Source organism: Anomaloglossus baeobatrachus, chromosome 1 (assembly GCF_048569485.1).
Source record: "Anomaloglossus baeobatrachus isolate aAnoBae1 chromosome 1, aAnoBae1.hap1, whole genome shotgun sequence".
Taxonomy (NCBI): Eukaryota; Metazoa; Chordata; class Amphibia; order Anura; family Aromobatidae; genus Anomaloglossus; species Anomaloglossus baeobatrachus.
This window is the reverse complement of record NC_134353.1, coordinates 889,339,308-889,355,758: the sequence shown is the minus strand read 5'-3', so window position 1 is coordinate 889,355,758 and position 16,451 is coordinate 889,339,308. Positions and strand designations below refer to the sequence as shown.

General features: G+C 44.9%; 1 long non-coding RNA gene across 1 annotated transcript; it reads left to right on the top strand.

Annotated features, from left to right (window-relative positions):
• The first annotated feature begins 8,542 nt into the window (after positions 1-8,542).
• On the top strand, positions 8,543-12,183 carry LOC142301852 (uncharacterized). Its single transcript, XR_012752896.1, has 3 exons — positions 8,543-8,663; positions 11,459-11,649; positions 11,742-12,183. It is a non-coding gene; the product is annotated as an uncharacterized LOC142301852 (long non-coding RNA).
• Positions 12,184-16,451: the final 4,268 nt, after the last annotated feature.

Genomic DNA, 16,451 nt, shown 5'->3' with positions numbered 1-16,451 from the left:
GTTAAATGATTTTATGTTTTGATAGATCGGGCATTTCTAAATGCAGCGATATCAAATATGTGTATATTTTTTTAAACCTTTTTTATTTTCAGTGGTGCGAATGGGGGTGATTTGAACTTCCTTTCATATTTTAAAACACTTTTTTTTTTATTTTTCATTTGCTTTACTAGTCCTCTTAAAGGCCTTTATGGATCCAATGTCTGATCACTTGTTCATCTCTGGTGATCAGAGCTGCACAGCTATGATCAGCAGAAATGCAGTATTCCTGTGAGTGCCGCCGCTCTGTCCGCTCTCATGGCAACCATCAGCTCTCTGTGATCATGTCACAGGATCTCCAGTGGTGGTGGGGGAACGGCCCAATCCCCGCTGCGGCCATTTAAATAGCTATGTCACATTTTAACAGCACGATCTAAGAGGCAAGCAGGCGTGCGTGGATCGCAGATCCACCTGCGCCTGTTAGCCCCACATGTCTGCTGTTTAAATCAGCAGACATGTGTGGGGATCACTGCCGGCTCATCATGACATGACCAATGATGTACCAGTACGTCATTGGTCATGAAGGGGTTAAAGAGCCAGCCTAAATATTTAAAGGTTTGAAATAGATATTCTTTATTTATGCCTGTTCTTCCTAATGATTGGATGTTACATTACAACAATTGGGTTTACATATCCATATTTTATTAAAAGGCTACATTCACATATTTGTGTCTGTTACTATCCGAGAAAAAGGGACTAACATTTTAATTGACATCTTATTTGCATCATAGTTGCTTTTCACTTTTTTCACTAAAGCAGGATTAATAATCACTGAAGAAGGTCACTGAATCAATGGGTGAAACTTGGTTGTAACTCTGAAGCAGAAAGTCTGTCTTCCTAGTTCTATCCATATCACACAGATCCAAATAGACTTAAATGGACAAGTTTGATCCACAAACAGATGATAACAGGACATAGGGCTCATTCACACGACCATATTTCAGTCTGAGTGCTATCCATGACCAATGTTATTCAATGGGGCAGGGAAGATAAGCATTTCTTTTCACTGATGGAATCTGTGTGTGAAAAAAATTGCAGCACGCACTAATTTCTTCCATAATGTGACTTAACTTGTTCTCTGATGAGGCTCCATAGGTTGGAATACAGATTAAGGGGATGTCATGGGACCACTATACATTGAAATACAGAGGCTCTTCATGTTTCTTTTTTTAAAAAATAAAGTAGTGAACGAGTGTGCGGGAGTCTATGTTTGAATAAACTATATTTTCCTGTGTGTGTGTGTATTTAACCTTACACTTACTGGGTTAGTAATGGAGGTATCTGATGGTAGACACCCTTTACTAACCCTGGGCTTCATGTCAGCTGAGAATTCACAGCTCACATCAACCCTAAAAAATATTACCTCAATTGTCAATGTACCAGGGTAATCGGGAAAAGTCAGGGCAAAGCTTCAGAACTAGAGCAACTAATGGATACACCAATTCTGGGATGACTGCAGGCTGGAATTTTTAGGCTGAGAAGGGCCAAATAACTATGGGCCTTCCTAGCCTGATAATACTTATCAACAGCTGTCTGTTTTACCTCGGCTGGTTGGTTATCAAAAATAAGGTGGACCCCGTGCCATTTTTTAAAATTATTTATTAAACTAAACCAGGCTAAAAATACCCTTTACTGCCACATGAAAGGTACTAAATGGTGCAAGTGTACAATATACAATGTACTGAAATAGCAATTAAACACTGCCTATATGCTTGCTCTAATGTAAGCTCCTTCATTAACTTTTCCTGAACTACACTGTGAAAAAAGCTTTGCAACCCCAGGTCTCATATAAGACCCAATGATGCAATGTGGCCGGCAAATCACAGTTATGCCAGTAGGCAACATGACTACAGCATTACTGTGATTGGCAGGAAATCCACATTTAGTGACTGAAAAACAGCTGCGAAACATGGGGCGGGGACTTAAGTATGGTGATAGAGTACCCCCGAAACTCTATCAAATATTGAGCACATGGAGCACCCTGATGCTCAATCGAGTCCGAGCAATGCCAAGCACTGTCGCTCATCACTACTAACCCTTTCATGACCTATGATATATATGAACATCCTAGGTTGCCTCACCCCATGGTAATCCTCTCACATGACTGTTTATCTGATCAGCAGACATGTGCGGTTAATATGCGCGAGTGAATCGGCGATTCACCTGCACCTGTTAACCCCTTAGATTGCCCTGTCAAAATCTGACAGCGCGCTCTAATGCACTCTGGTGGGGACTGCGCTGCTCCTCTGCCGCCATCGGCAGCCACGTGACATGATCATTGGGCGCCAATGACTTGCCATGGCAGTGTGGGGTCGGATGATGACCCCTGTTGCTGCCATGATGTATTTCCTGTGAATGCAGGAAGAGTGCCGGCACTGACAGTAAAACAGCATTGCTGCTGATCAGAATAAAACAATAAAAATAAAAAATACACATACAGTTAGGTCCAGAAATATTTGGACAGTGACACAATTTTCGCGAGTTGGGCTCTGCATGCCACCACATTGGATTTGAAATGAAACCTCTACAACAGAATTCAAGTGCAGATTGTAACGTTTAATTTGAAGGTTTGAACAAAAATATCTGATAGAAATTGTAGGAATTGTACACATTTCTTTACAAACACTCCACATTTTAGGAGGTCAAAAGTAATTGGACAAATAAACCAAACCCAAACAAAATATTTTTTTTTTCAATATTTTGTTGCGAATCCTTTGGAGGCAATCACTGCCTTAAGTCTGGAACCCATGGACATCACCAAACGCTGGGTTTCCTCCTTCTTAATGCTTTGCCAGGCCTTTACAGCCGCAGCCTTCAGGTCTTGCTTGTTTGTGGGTCTTTCCGTCTTAAGTCTGGATTTGAGCAAGTGAAATGCATGCTCAATTGGGTTAAGATCTGGTGATTGACTTGGCCATTGCAGAATGTTCCACTTTTTTGCACTCATGAACTCCTGGGAAACTTTGTCTGTACGCTTGGGGTCATTGTCCATCTGTACTATGAAGCGCCGTCCGATCAACTTTGCGGCATTTGGCTGAATCTGGGCTGAAAGTATATCCCGGTACACTTCTGAATTCATCCGGCTACTCTTGTCTGCTGTTATGTCATCAATAAACACAAGTGACCCAGTGCCATTGAAAGCCATGCATGCCCATGCCATCACGTTGCCTCCACCATGTTTTACAGAGGATGTGGTGTGCCTTGGATCATGTGCCGTTCCCTTTCTTCTCCAAACTTTTTTCTTCCCATCATTCTGGTACAGGTTGATTTTTGTCTCATCTGTCCATAGAATACTTTTCCAGAACTGAGCTGGCTTCATGAGGTGTTTTTCAGCAAATTTAACTCTGGCCTGTCTATTTTTGGAATTGATGAATGGTTTGCATCTAGATGTGAACCCTTTGTATTTACTTTCATGGAGTCTTCTCTTTACTGTTGACTTAGAGACAGATACACCTACTTCACTGAGAGTGTTCTGGACTTCAGTTGATGTTGTGAACGAATTCTTCTTCACCAAAGAAAGTATGCGGCGATCATCCACCACTGTTGTCATCCGTGGACGCCCAGGCCTTTTTGAGTTCCCAAGCTCACCAGTCAATTCCTTTTTTCTCAGAATGTACCCGACTGTTGATTTTGCTACTCCAAGCATGTCTGCTATCTCTCTGATGGATTTTTTCTTTTTTTTCAGCCTCAGGATATTCTGCTTCACCTCAATTGAGAGTTCCTTAGACCGCATGTTGTCTGGTCACAGCAACAGCTTCCAAATGCAAAACCACACACCTGTAATCAACCCCAGACCTTTTAACTACTTCATTGATTACAGGTTAACGAGGGAGATGCCTTCAGAGTTAATTGCAGCCCTTAGAGTCCCTTGTCCAATTACTTTTGGTCCCTTGAAAAAGAGGAGGCTATGCATTACAGAGCTATGATACCTAAACCCTTTCTCCGATTTGGATGTGAAAACTCTCATATTGCAGCTGGGAGTGTGCACCTTCAGCCCATATTATATATATAATTGTATTTCTGAACATGTTTTTGTAAACAGCTAAAATAACAAAACTTGTGTCACTGTCCAAATATTTCTGGACCTAACTGTATGTGGTATTGCAGCTTTCAGACATGCTCACTCTATCAAAATGTAAAATCAATTAATCTGATCACTACACGGTGTGGCGAGAAAAAAAATTCCAAACACTAAAAGTACATTTTTTGGTCTCCGCAACATTGCATTAAAATGCAATAACAGGCAATAAAAACATTGAATCTATGCAAAAATTGAATAATTAAAAATGTCAGTTCAAGACACAAAAAAAGCCATCATTGAGCCCCGGATCTTGAATAAAAGAGAATGCCATGGGTTCGGAAAACGGTAACAAAAGCGTTATTCTTTTTTGGATAAATTTCTGAATATTTTTTCACCACTTAAGCGGGCTTTACACGCTACAACATCGATCAAGCAATCACGTTGCGGTCGCGGAATTTGTGATGCACATCCGGCCGCTTTAGCGATGTCGTTTCGTGTGACACCTATGAGCGATTTTGAATCGTTGCAAAAACGTTCAAAATCGCTAATCGGTGACATGCCCCCCTATTCTTAATTATCGCTGCTGCTCGGTGGACGAAGTAGTTCGTCGCTCCTGCGGCAGCACACATCGCTACGTGTGACACCGCAGGAACGATGAACCTCACCTTACTTGCGGCCGACCGCAATGAGGAAGGAAGGAGGTGGGCAGGATGTTACGTCCCGCTCATCTCCGCCCCTCCACTTCTATTGGGCGGCGGTTCAGTGACGCTGCTGTGACGTCGCTGTGACGCTGAACGAACCGCCCTCTTAGGAAGGAGGCGGTTCACCGATCACAGCAACGTCGCTAGGCAGGTAAGTAGTGTGACGGGTCCGCGCGATGTTGTGCGTCACGGGCAGCGATTTGCCCGTGTCGCACAACCGATGGGGTCGGGTACGCACGCTAGCGATATCGGTCACGATATCGCAGCGTGTAAAGCGGCCTTTAGAATAAAGTATAACTATACATTTTTGAAATCTCCAACTCATACCGACCTGAGAAATCATACAGTATTGTCAGGGCAGTTTTACCATATAGTGAACACTGTAAATAAAAAAACCCAAAACTATCATGCAATTGCACTTTTTTTGCAATTTCCCCACACTTGGAATTTTTTTCTTGTTTTCCAGTACACTATATGGTAAAACTAATAATTGTATTCAAAATTACAACTCATCCTGCAAAAAAACAAGCCCTCATATGGCATTATTTACGGAAAAATAAAAAAAAGTTATGGGTCTAAGAAGGGGAGGTAAAAATAAGAACAAAAATTGTAAAATCTCCGGGGGGGGGGGGGGGGGTTAATGACATAACCACTCTTAGATCTAGTGGGCTGATCAGCACTATAAGTACTCCGCCACATGACAGGCACCTTAAATTACCCCACCAACACTGAAAGGTTTGGCTGTTGCATGAATAAAATGGAACCAAGTGCAGAGAACAGATATTTAAAATGCCTGAGGTTGTTGTATTTTGGCAAAAATGTATAAACTAATAACCCACATCAAGGATCATCATTGTCTTGCTAAAATCGAAAACAATTCACTGTAAAAAGGATATAAAATAATAAAAGAAAATTTCAGAAAAAGGCAGCTGTACTTACCAATACCGGATCACAATATGAATGCACTACAGGATGCAGCAAGCCCCCAATGATAAAGTCGGGGACAGCACAGATGCGTTATTCATAGGCTGTAAGCCAGACATGGTGCACCACACGTATCTGTCTAACTGGTATTCCATTCAAGTGTAGCGCACCTGAGACCCGCAGGGCACTACAGCGAACTGCATCCTCTTGGGGATGCAGGACCTATCCCCTGGGACCTGGAGTACCATTGCCGATTCCATCCAAACACGACCAAAATCCTAGTTTTCCACTCCACACTGGGCATAGAGGGTTAACCATGTAAGGGGATGGTCGCAATGGGAACGAGTCCCTGGGTATAGCCAGCCTGGTGGGATGGGTCAGTCAGTCAGTAGTGAGAAGAGAGTTGAGTAGCACACAGGAGAGGTGTGCGGACGTGCCTGAGTAGGGTCCATGTAACGGTGACCCCGTGGGCACAGGAGATAGGTCGCCAAGACGGGTACCGGAGATAACGCTGGGACCAGAGCACGAACGGGGCACAGGGCCCTAGGTCAAGCGCAAGTTTTAAACTGTTTGGCAAATACCTGCCCGGTGAGGACACCTTTACAGACTTGACCGAAGCAAATAATCTGGGGGCATCAGAAGTAAACTAGGATCGGGGTTCGGACACTTACCTCCCCGCAGGGTCCGCACTGCCCGCCGTACGGAGAAGGAGACTGTACCTCAAAAGGGACAGTTGGGGCCCCAAACGCTCCACACTATGGGGACCGAATCAACTAAGAGTGCCGGGGACAGAGCAACCTGAGTCCCTACATTGGCCCTGGTCCTCCAAGGGACCTGAACCTGGAACCCCTGGGTCCACAGTGAGTAGAGACTGTTAAAGACAACCTAGTGTGGTCTCCGTTATTGCCCCCATTACATCTCCCAGGCACAGCTCTACCTGCGGAGGGCCTACCATCACAGCTGCCACTACCATCAGCCTTAGGAATACCCACATTCAGCAGCGGCGGTTCTCGATCCTTAACCGCAACCGGCAGGTGGCACCACATGACAAAAATTCTTCTCTCTCCTGTAAATAACTCCCATTAACAAAAGGGGCCCAGGGCACGGGACCGGGCAACGGCCACCAGAGTGACATTCCCATTTGTTACTGCCATATCCCTGGGCGCTACACAAGCTTTGTGCATTTGTAGTACTAGGCATCCACCCCCTCTATGTATGATAGGTTGTTTCATTAATATTTTGCACCTGTGCTGCACTTGTGCATTTGTGTTGTCACATGGTTTTGGCTGCTCTTTATTCTATGATTGTTTTTTGAATTTTGTGTCCTTTTCACAGGGAATTACTTTTGATTAAAGTCTAGGGCAGGGGTGTGGAATCTCTGGCCCACGAGCCGTTTGCTGTCCGTGATGACCTTTTCTGTGGCCCTGGGCAGATTCCTAGGGACTGGCTGCTGGTTTTTTAAACCCCGCACGCAGCGTTCAATGCTGAACGCTGCGATGTTTACACCCGAGGTTTATGTCCTCACTCGGGCCAGTGCCAGCGTGTGGACATACTTTGTGGGTGGTGTAGATGCGCAATGCACTCACACCTACTGAAGAGCAGCTGCCACAGTGTTCCCCAGGGCTCTCTGTGCCACCCAGGTCTGTCTGTTTCCCCAATGCTCTATGTGCCCCAGCCTCCACCCGTGCTTTCTGTGCCCACAGCACTTTCCGTGCCCCCAGCTTCCACCAGGGTTCTTTGTGCCCCCAGCGCTGTCAGAGCTCCAGTGCTATCTGTGCCCTAAGCCTCCACCAGCGCTGTCTGTGCACCAGTGCTTTCTGTACCGCCAGCCCCCACCAGTGCTCTCTGTGCACATAGTGCTCCTTGTGCCCCCATCCTTCACCAGGACTCTCTGTGCCCCAGCGCTTTCTGTGCCCCCATCATCCACAAGTACTGTCTGTGCCCCCAGCCTCCACCAGGACTCTCTGTGCCCCCATCCTCCACCAGGGCTCTCTGTATCCCCAGCCTCCACCAGGGCTCTCTGTGCCCCAAACCTCCACAAGTATTCTCTGTGCCGCTCTCTGTTTATGCCACCATCATTTCCAGGTCTGTCTGTTTGTGTCACCAATAATGGCTGTGCCCCCAGCATCCCCCAGGTCTGTTTGTTCCCCCAGCATCCCCCAGTGCTCTCAGTTCCCCCAGTGCGCTCTGAGCCCTAGGCGTCTCTCAGTACTCTTTGTGCCCCCAGCGTCTGCCAGTGCTTTCTGTGCCCCCAGCATCCTCCAGTAATCTCTGTGCCCCCAGCATCCCCCAGTGCTCTCTGTGCCCTCAGCATCCCCCAGGCCTGTCTATTTATGCCTTCAGAATCCCCCAGGACTCTTTGTGCCTCCCTTGGTGTCTGTGCTCCCAAGGTATGTATATACCCCTCAGTGATGTATATACCCCCGGCAATGTCTGTGTCCCCTAATGGTGTCTATGCCCCACAGCCATGTTTATGCCCCGCATCTTCCCTAGTGAAGTATAATCCTCCCAGCCCTCACCAGTGATGTATATGCCCTCAGCATCTCCTGTAATGTCTATGCCCCCCAGACTCCCTAACGATGTATATTCCTCTAATCCCACCCATGATGTATATGCCCACAGACTCTCCTGTGATGTATATTCCTCCCAGCCCTCCCGTGATGTATATGCCCTTAGCATCTCCTGTGGTGTCTATGCACCCAGCATCTCCTGGGATGCATATGCCCCTAGCGTCTCCTATGTGATGTATATTTCCCCCAGCACCTCCTGTGATGTATATGCCCCCAGCCCCTCCTGTGAAGTATATGTACCCAGTGTATGTATATGCACTCAGCGTCTCTTTTGTGATGTGTACTCAACAGCCCCAGCCGACACAAACCTGGAAAAAAAGTTGTGAGCAGCAACAAGATCAATATCGCCTAATTTCACAGCCGTGAGAAGAAGCACCAGCCACCACAATGAGGTGTTTGACCAAACATAGCAGGGTAATTTTCAAGCTGATCATTTTGTGCAGCCCCTGAATGATGGTAGAAATCTCCAAATGGCCCCTGGCAGAAAACCACCCCTGGTCTAAGGACTTGCAAGTCAATGAGGACCATTGACGTTGGCTTGATAGGTTGTGTATTTTGGCCAAAATATTGACCAATGCCTCATTTTATAAATTTTTTTTATTGCGTATTTTCCCATTTTTATGTAGGATGCAGACCAGTGTTGGCTGGGTAATTTAGGGTGTCTATCATGTGTTGTGCACTTATGATACTAGCAGCCCACCTGATCTAGTAGTAAGGGTGTCACTAATAGGCTATAGGTGTGACACGTTGCACAACATGCATCTGTGTAAATGGTGCCCCATCCATGCCTAGGGATTCACAGACAATAAGGACCCTTGACATGGGTTGAGAGCTTGCGTATTTTGGCCAAAATGTTGACCAATACCTCATGCATTTTATACGTCTTTTTTTTGCAAATGTTCCCATTTTTATACAGTATGGAGGCCAGACACTTCAGTGTTGGCTGGGTAATTTAGGGTGTCTGTCATCTGGGGTGCACTTATGGTACTAGCAGCCAGCCTGATCTAATAATATGGGTGTCACTAATAGGCTATAAGTGTGACATGCTGCAAAACATGTACAGTCATATGAAAAAGTTTGGGCACCCCTATTAATGTTAACCTTTTTTCTTTATAACAATTTGGGTTTTTGCAACAGCTATTTCAGTTTCATGTATCTAATAACTGATGGACTGAGTAATATTTCTGGATTGAAATGAGGTTTATTGTACTAACAGAAAATGTGCAATCCACATTTAAATAAAATTTGACCGGTGCAAAAGTATGGGCACCCTTATCAATTTCCTGATTTGAACACTCCTAACTACTTTTTACTGACTTACTAAAGCACTAAATTGGTTTTGTAACCTCATTGAGCTTTGAACTTCATAGGCAGGTGTATCCAATCATGAGAAAAGGTATTTAAGGTGGCCACTTGCAAGTTGTTCTCCTATTTGAATCTTCTATGAAGAGTGGCATCATGGGCTCCTCAAAACAACTCTCAAATGATCTGAAAACAAAGATTATTCAACATAATTGTTCAGGGGAAGGATACAAAAAGTTGTCTCAGAAATTTAAACTGTCAGTTTCCACTGTGAGGAACATAGTAAGGAAATGGAAGAACACAGGTACAGTTCTTGTTAAGCCCAGAAGTGGCAGGCCAAGAAAAATATCAGACAGGCAGAGAAGAAGAATGGTGAGAACAGTCAAGGACAATCCACAGACCACCTCCAAAGACCTGCAGCTTCATCTTGCTGCAGATGGTGTCAATGTGCATCGGTCAACAATACAGCGCACATTGCACAAGGAGAAGCTGTATGAGAGAAGGATGCGAAAGAAGTTGTTTCTGCAAGCACGCCACAAACAGAGTCGCCTGAGGTATGCAAAAGCACATTTGGACAAGCCAGTTACATTTTGGAAGAAGGTCCTGTGGACTGATGAAACAAAGATTGAGTTGTTTGGTCATACAAAAAGGCGTTATGCATGGAGGCAAAAAAACATGGCATTCCAAGAAAAGCACTTGCTACCCACAGTAGAATTTGGTGGAGGTTCCATCATGCTTTGGGGCTGTGTGGCCAATGCCGGCACCAGGAATCTTGTTAAAGTTGAGGGTCGCATGGATTCAACTCAATATCAGCAGATTCTTGACAATAATGTGCAAGAATCAGTGGCGAAGTTGAAGTTACGCAGGGGATGGATATTTCAGCAAGACAATGATCCAAAACACTGCTCCAAATCTACTCAGGCATTCATGCAGAGGAACATTTACGATGTTCTGGAATGGCCATCCCAGTCCCCAGACCTGAATATTATTGAAAATCTGTGGGATGATTTGAAGCGTGCTGTCCATGCTCAGCGACCATCAAACTTAACTGAACTGGAATTGTTTTGTAAACAGGAATGGTCAAATATACCTTCATCTAGGATCCAGGAACTCATTAAAAGCTACAGGAAGCGACTAGAGGCTGTTATTTTTGCAAAAGGAGGATCTACAAAATATTAATGTCACTTTTATGTTGAGATGCCCATGCTTTTGCACCGGTCAAATTTTGTTTAAATGCGGATTGCACATTTTCTGTTAGTACAATAAACCTCATTTCAATCCAGAAATATTACTCAGTCCATCAGTTATTAGATGTATGAAACTGAAATAGCTGTTGCAAAAATCCAAATTGTTATAAAGAAAAAAAATTAACATTAATAGGGGTGCCCACACTTTTTCATATGACTGTATCTATAAATGGTGCCCTATTCAAGCCTGTATTCATTGTAATACTAGGCAACCACCCCCTCCATCCAAGGTGGGTTTCAATGGGGTTATTTTATCAGTATGCTGCACATGTACTGCCCCCGTCTTTATCATGGAGGTCTGCTGCATCTTGAAGTGCATTTGTATTGTGATCTGGTGTTGGTAACTATGGCTGTCTTTTTTCTCTGTGATGTTATTTTAATTGATGCCCCTTTTTCTGTGAAGTGGGATTACAGAGGAAACAAAATATAAAGTTATAAGAAAAGTTGCTACACGATTATTTCAAGATTATTATACTATATTATACAACTATTTACTACAGCAGGCAAAGAAGGCAGTTCTGCTTTTATGACAAAGGAATTAGTGGCCTTCAAGAGTTGCAGAAAATGTCACCTCCAAGTACCATAGAGCCATTTCTTTGTTAATCTACATAAAGTCATTGGTGACTATATTTTATTATTCTTTCTTTTTTTTATCTCTAGGTACCAAACAGCTTCAGGGACAGCTGAACAAGTGGTTCAATGTTTGGGTCATGGGAGGGGAAGTTGGTTATTGAGCTTACCTTCGGTCAAACCTTCAATCCATCACGTCGATTTGCCCTAACATCTAAGGTTCATTTTTCTCCCGTGTGTACAGTCTGAAAATCAGTGAAGGTCTACATGACTAATAGTCGGTACAGTATTCAATCATGGCAGATTATACCTTTATACTTATATTTTTATTTGTATGGAACATTTCCCTAATAGATGTTCTTATTCTTTACAGATTAAACCCAGTCAAGGTAGTTTACGATTAATAGAGTGAATTCAACAGTAAAAATTGACTTTACTAGGAATACAACTTGATGGAAAACATTGGTCCCTGTAGAACAGTTATGCTTTTTCGCGTCCTTATGCAATATCCTTCATAGGACTTTCATCACCTCGCGGCCTTCTGATGAACCTGACATCTAGAGACGAGCAGATCAGGCAAAAATCAAATTTGTCTTTTTGCATGAATTGTCCCCAGCAATTTGACTTGCGAATAATAACTTCTCTGTGAATCGAAGTGTTCTGTAAAATTTTGACACAGACGGGCAACTTTCATGTCCTTATTCATGAAGAACTATGAAGCATAATAAACATATGATGTAAAAATAAAATAAATCCTTAAACTATCCCCTCTGCTCACTTCTCTGGCCCCTCCACTCCTCACCGACAACTGTCCAGTCCAGTGGCGTAACTACCGTGGTCGCAGCGGTCGCGACAGCGACCGGGCCCGGGAGGTTAGGGGCCCGGCGGCCGCCAGGCAGATCAGCAGCCAGCTCCTGTCAGTGTGAGAGGAGCTGCGCTGATCTGTCACAGACCTCGCGGCCGCTATTTGACCCGCTGCCGCCGCCGACACCGGGCCCCCCTGCCTGATGTCAGTGGCGGCACCGGGGCCCCCTACCTGGTGTCAGCGGCTGCGGCGTCTCCCCCGTCACCGCGCACAGTAATGATGAAGCATAGCGCGGCTGGTGCCGCGCTATGCATCACCATTCTCCCCCTGTGCGATGACGTCACTCCCGAGTGACTGCTGTGCTGAGTGCACAGAGTGCAGGACAGGAGGACGCCGACCGCAGCACCGGGAGAACGAGCAGCGGGGAGGATAGAAGCGGTGGAAGGAAGAGAGAAGGTGAGTACTTGTTTTTTTTTAATATAAGTGAGTAAACGGTGGCCAGAGGCTTGGGAAGGCAGTTCTGGGGAAGCTGCATTATTGAACATGGAAGCCTGGAGAGGCTGCTTTATACATGGAGGTCTGAGGAGGCTGCATTATATGTGGAGGTCTGGGGTAGCTGCATTATTATACATGGAGGCCTGGAGAGGCTGCTTTATACATGGAGGTCTGAGGAGGCTGCATTATATATGGAGGCCTGGAGAGGCTGCTTTATACATGGAGGTCTGAGGAGGCTGCATTATATATGGAGGCCTGGAGAGGCTGCTTTATACATGGAGGCCTGTAGAGGCTGCTTTATACATGGAGGTCTGGGGAGGCTGCATTATATATATATATATATATATATTATACCTATGATGTATGTCAAGGATGTTGTATATGCCATGTAACAATATATGTTGAGATCCTTTTGAGAGCTTTCCTGTAGCATCCAACACGATTCCCACTTGCATTATACAAACCTACCTCTATGTGGATCACTTGTACGCATGCGTGCCTCCTTGCACGCGGCGTCCTCCGGATTGCTGTGTCTATAGGGGCGGGTTTCGTCGGATCACATGATGTGATCTGACGTCACCGGCCCTTGACGCGGTGTTCGGCTGGCGTCGCGGGTTGCCGTGGCAACGCATGCGTCACGTAAGTGATGCCGGATCGCGATTGGTGCATCCCCTTCTTATTAGAGCTGACCAGGCAGCATAGCTCCACCCCCCCTGACGAAGGCAGTTGCCGAAACGGCCGTCGGGTAGGCGGATCTTCCGGCTTGATCACTCTCCATCTTGCTATACACGTGGGTAGGCGGATTTTCTGGCTCAATCACCTCCATTTTGTTATACATGTGGTAAGCTATCTCGCCGCTCTGTGTTTATATATCATCCACCGTTATTCTTGATTTTTGCTGTGGGCTAACTTGAGCTAATCTGCCTTATGGGACTCATGTTACTGTCCCTCCTTTACTCCTTCATTCAGCGGTGATTTTTTGCCATAGCCACACAGCGGGTTGCATATATATATATATACATCTCCACGTGATTTATGCCAGGCTTTTTGACAGCGATAATGTCTGTAATATAGGCTAACATTGCAGTACTATACCCATGATATACACGGTCAAGCATATTACGAATTCTTGTCCTTTGATAGCATTTATGTCTGTGATATGGGTTAGTATTGTGGCGCCACATTTATAATATATGTGGTTTTGCGCATTATATATTTATATGTATGGCTATGTACACACCATAATTATGACATTTAATGCTTGTCCAAATCTGGCATCTATCAAATCTTGTGATTATAAACCGTGCCGGTTGGTCCTTTTTTGGTGTTTTAATATTAATTTTATCTGTATGTCCACTTTCTGCACTGGTCAATAAAATAACGTTTTTTTCACCATATGGACGTCTGATCGTTTTATCCTCTTCTCTTTCACAATTCCATTATGCGATTTGTCCAGTATGGATATGTAGTCAATGGTTACACTATATAGGGGATTTAGACTAATATTATCGTATGCATCACGATAAAAATGCAACCTTTTTTCCTGTGTGTTCTTTTTGATTATATATGGAGGTCTGGGGTGGCTGCATTATTATACATGGAGGCCTGGAGATACTGCATTATACATGGAAGCCTGAGGAGGCTGGGTGCATTGTTATACATGGAGGCCTGGAGAGGCTGGCTGCTATATTATACATGGAGGCCTGAGGAGGCTGGGTGCATTGTTATACATGGAGGTGGTCTGGAGAGACTGGGTGCTATATTATACATGGAGGCCTGAGGAGGCTGGGTGCATTGTTATACATGGAGGCCTGGAGAAGCTGGCTGCTACATTATACATGGAGGCCTGAGGAGGCTGGCTGCATTATTATACATGGAGGCCTGGAGAGGCTGGCTGCATTATTATATATGGAGGTCTGGGAGGGCTGCATAATACAAAATGAAGGACACCTTATACATGGAATATAGGGGTGCCTTATGCATGGAGGAGTATGGGGCTGCATAATGCAATATGAAGTGTTATGGGGTTGCATTATAATACATATAGGACTATGGGGGCTACATTATAATATATGGAGGACTATGGAGGCTACCTTATACATGGACTATGGGGGTGCATTATAAAACATTGGGGACTATGTGGTGCAGTGTAATATATGGAGAACTATGGGGTGAATTATAATATATGGAGAACTATGAGAAATTCATTATAATAATTGGAGGGCTACTTTATACAAGGAGGACTATAGGGCTGCATTATAATATATGGAGGCCTATGTGGTGCAGTATAATACATGGAGAACTATGGGGTGAAATATAATACATCGAGAACTATGAGAAATTCAAGATAATAATTGAAGGGCTACTTTATACATGGAGGATTATGGGGGTGCATTATAATCTATGGAGGACTATGTGGTGCAGTATTATATATTGAGTATTATGGGGTGAATTATAATGCATGGAGAACTATGGGAAATGCATTATAATACATGGAGGACTATGGAAGTGTATTCTAATATATGAAGGGTTATGTGGGACCCTTTATACTATTTGGAAGGCTATGTGGGTGCCATTATTGTATTTGGAGAACTATATACAAGGGGGGACAAAGATACAAGCAGGGGATGGGAACGTTTTGTGCTGAGGGAAAAAGGCTCTTTTCCCTCAGCACCCAGCTTTCCCATGCTCTGCTATACATCATGTCTCAGCACCCAGCTTTCCCATGCTCTGATATGGGAAAGCTGGGTGCTGAGGGAAAGATGTATAGCAGAGCATGGGGAAGCAGTGTGCCGAGGACAAGATGGATATCAGAAAATAGGAAAGCTGGGTGCTGATAGAGGTATTTCAGATCATGGGAAATCTGGGTGCTGTGGGTAAGAGCCAAGAGTCAGCGTGATTATCACGTACCCCGAGTGTCAGTGTCATTATCCTGTACCCTAAATGTCGATGTACGTGGAGGGGGGGCCCAGGTCTGAACTTTGCACCGGGGCCCATCAAACTCTAGTTACGCCCCTGGTCCAGTCCTCATAGTATCTTGAAATCGCTGCTTCTTTCGCTGAAATCTCACACATGGGCTCTGTGCATGTGCGCACGAAGTCATGCACACACTGTGACGTCATTAGGCATCTTTCGTGTGCTTGCCCGCAATCCTTCAGAGATTACAGCGCAAGCGTCAGTGTTGTAAAAATATGGTGATGCAGAAGGGCTCTGCGGTAACCAGGTGTCACAAAACAAGGTAACATCACTGTAACAACTCAGGTCCTATATAACTGTGCCAGTCAGTATACACACCAGGACACATAGACTTTGAGCCAGGTGACAGGGCTGGGCACTGTGAGCTAACAGGCAGCCACCTGGAGGAGGAGCGAGTGGCCTGGGGGTTGTGGGTTGAAAGTGAAAAAGAGGAGAGAGAAGGGAGAAGGTCGTTGAGAGGAGTCTGAAGTAAGCAGTAGTAAGAAAGAGAGCATTGACAGCAAAGGTGTCAAGACAGACAACGGAATCATTCCTATTCATGGGAGAAAGTAGCTGGAGAGCGAGAGATCAAGCTCCAGGGACAGTGGAATCCAGTGGGGGTGGAAATCCAGGGCTCCCAGTACTTTGCACGCACGGGGTGCAGATCCCAGAACAGACCGGGACTTCAAGCCATCTGTTAACTCTGCCAGGCGGGTGGGTTTCCAGGACTCATCTGCCACCAATAACATGCGAGGCATCAGCAACAAATGGAGGACTGTGACATATTCCCTTAAATAGTCCAAGCTGCCTGCGGCAGGACCCAGACAC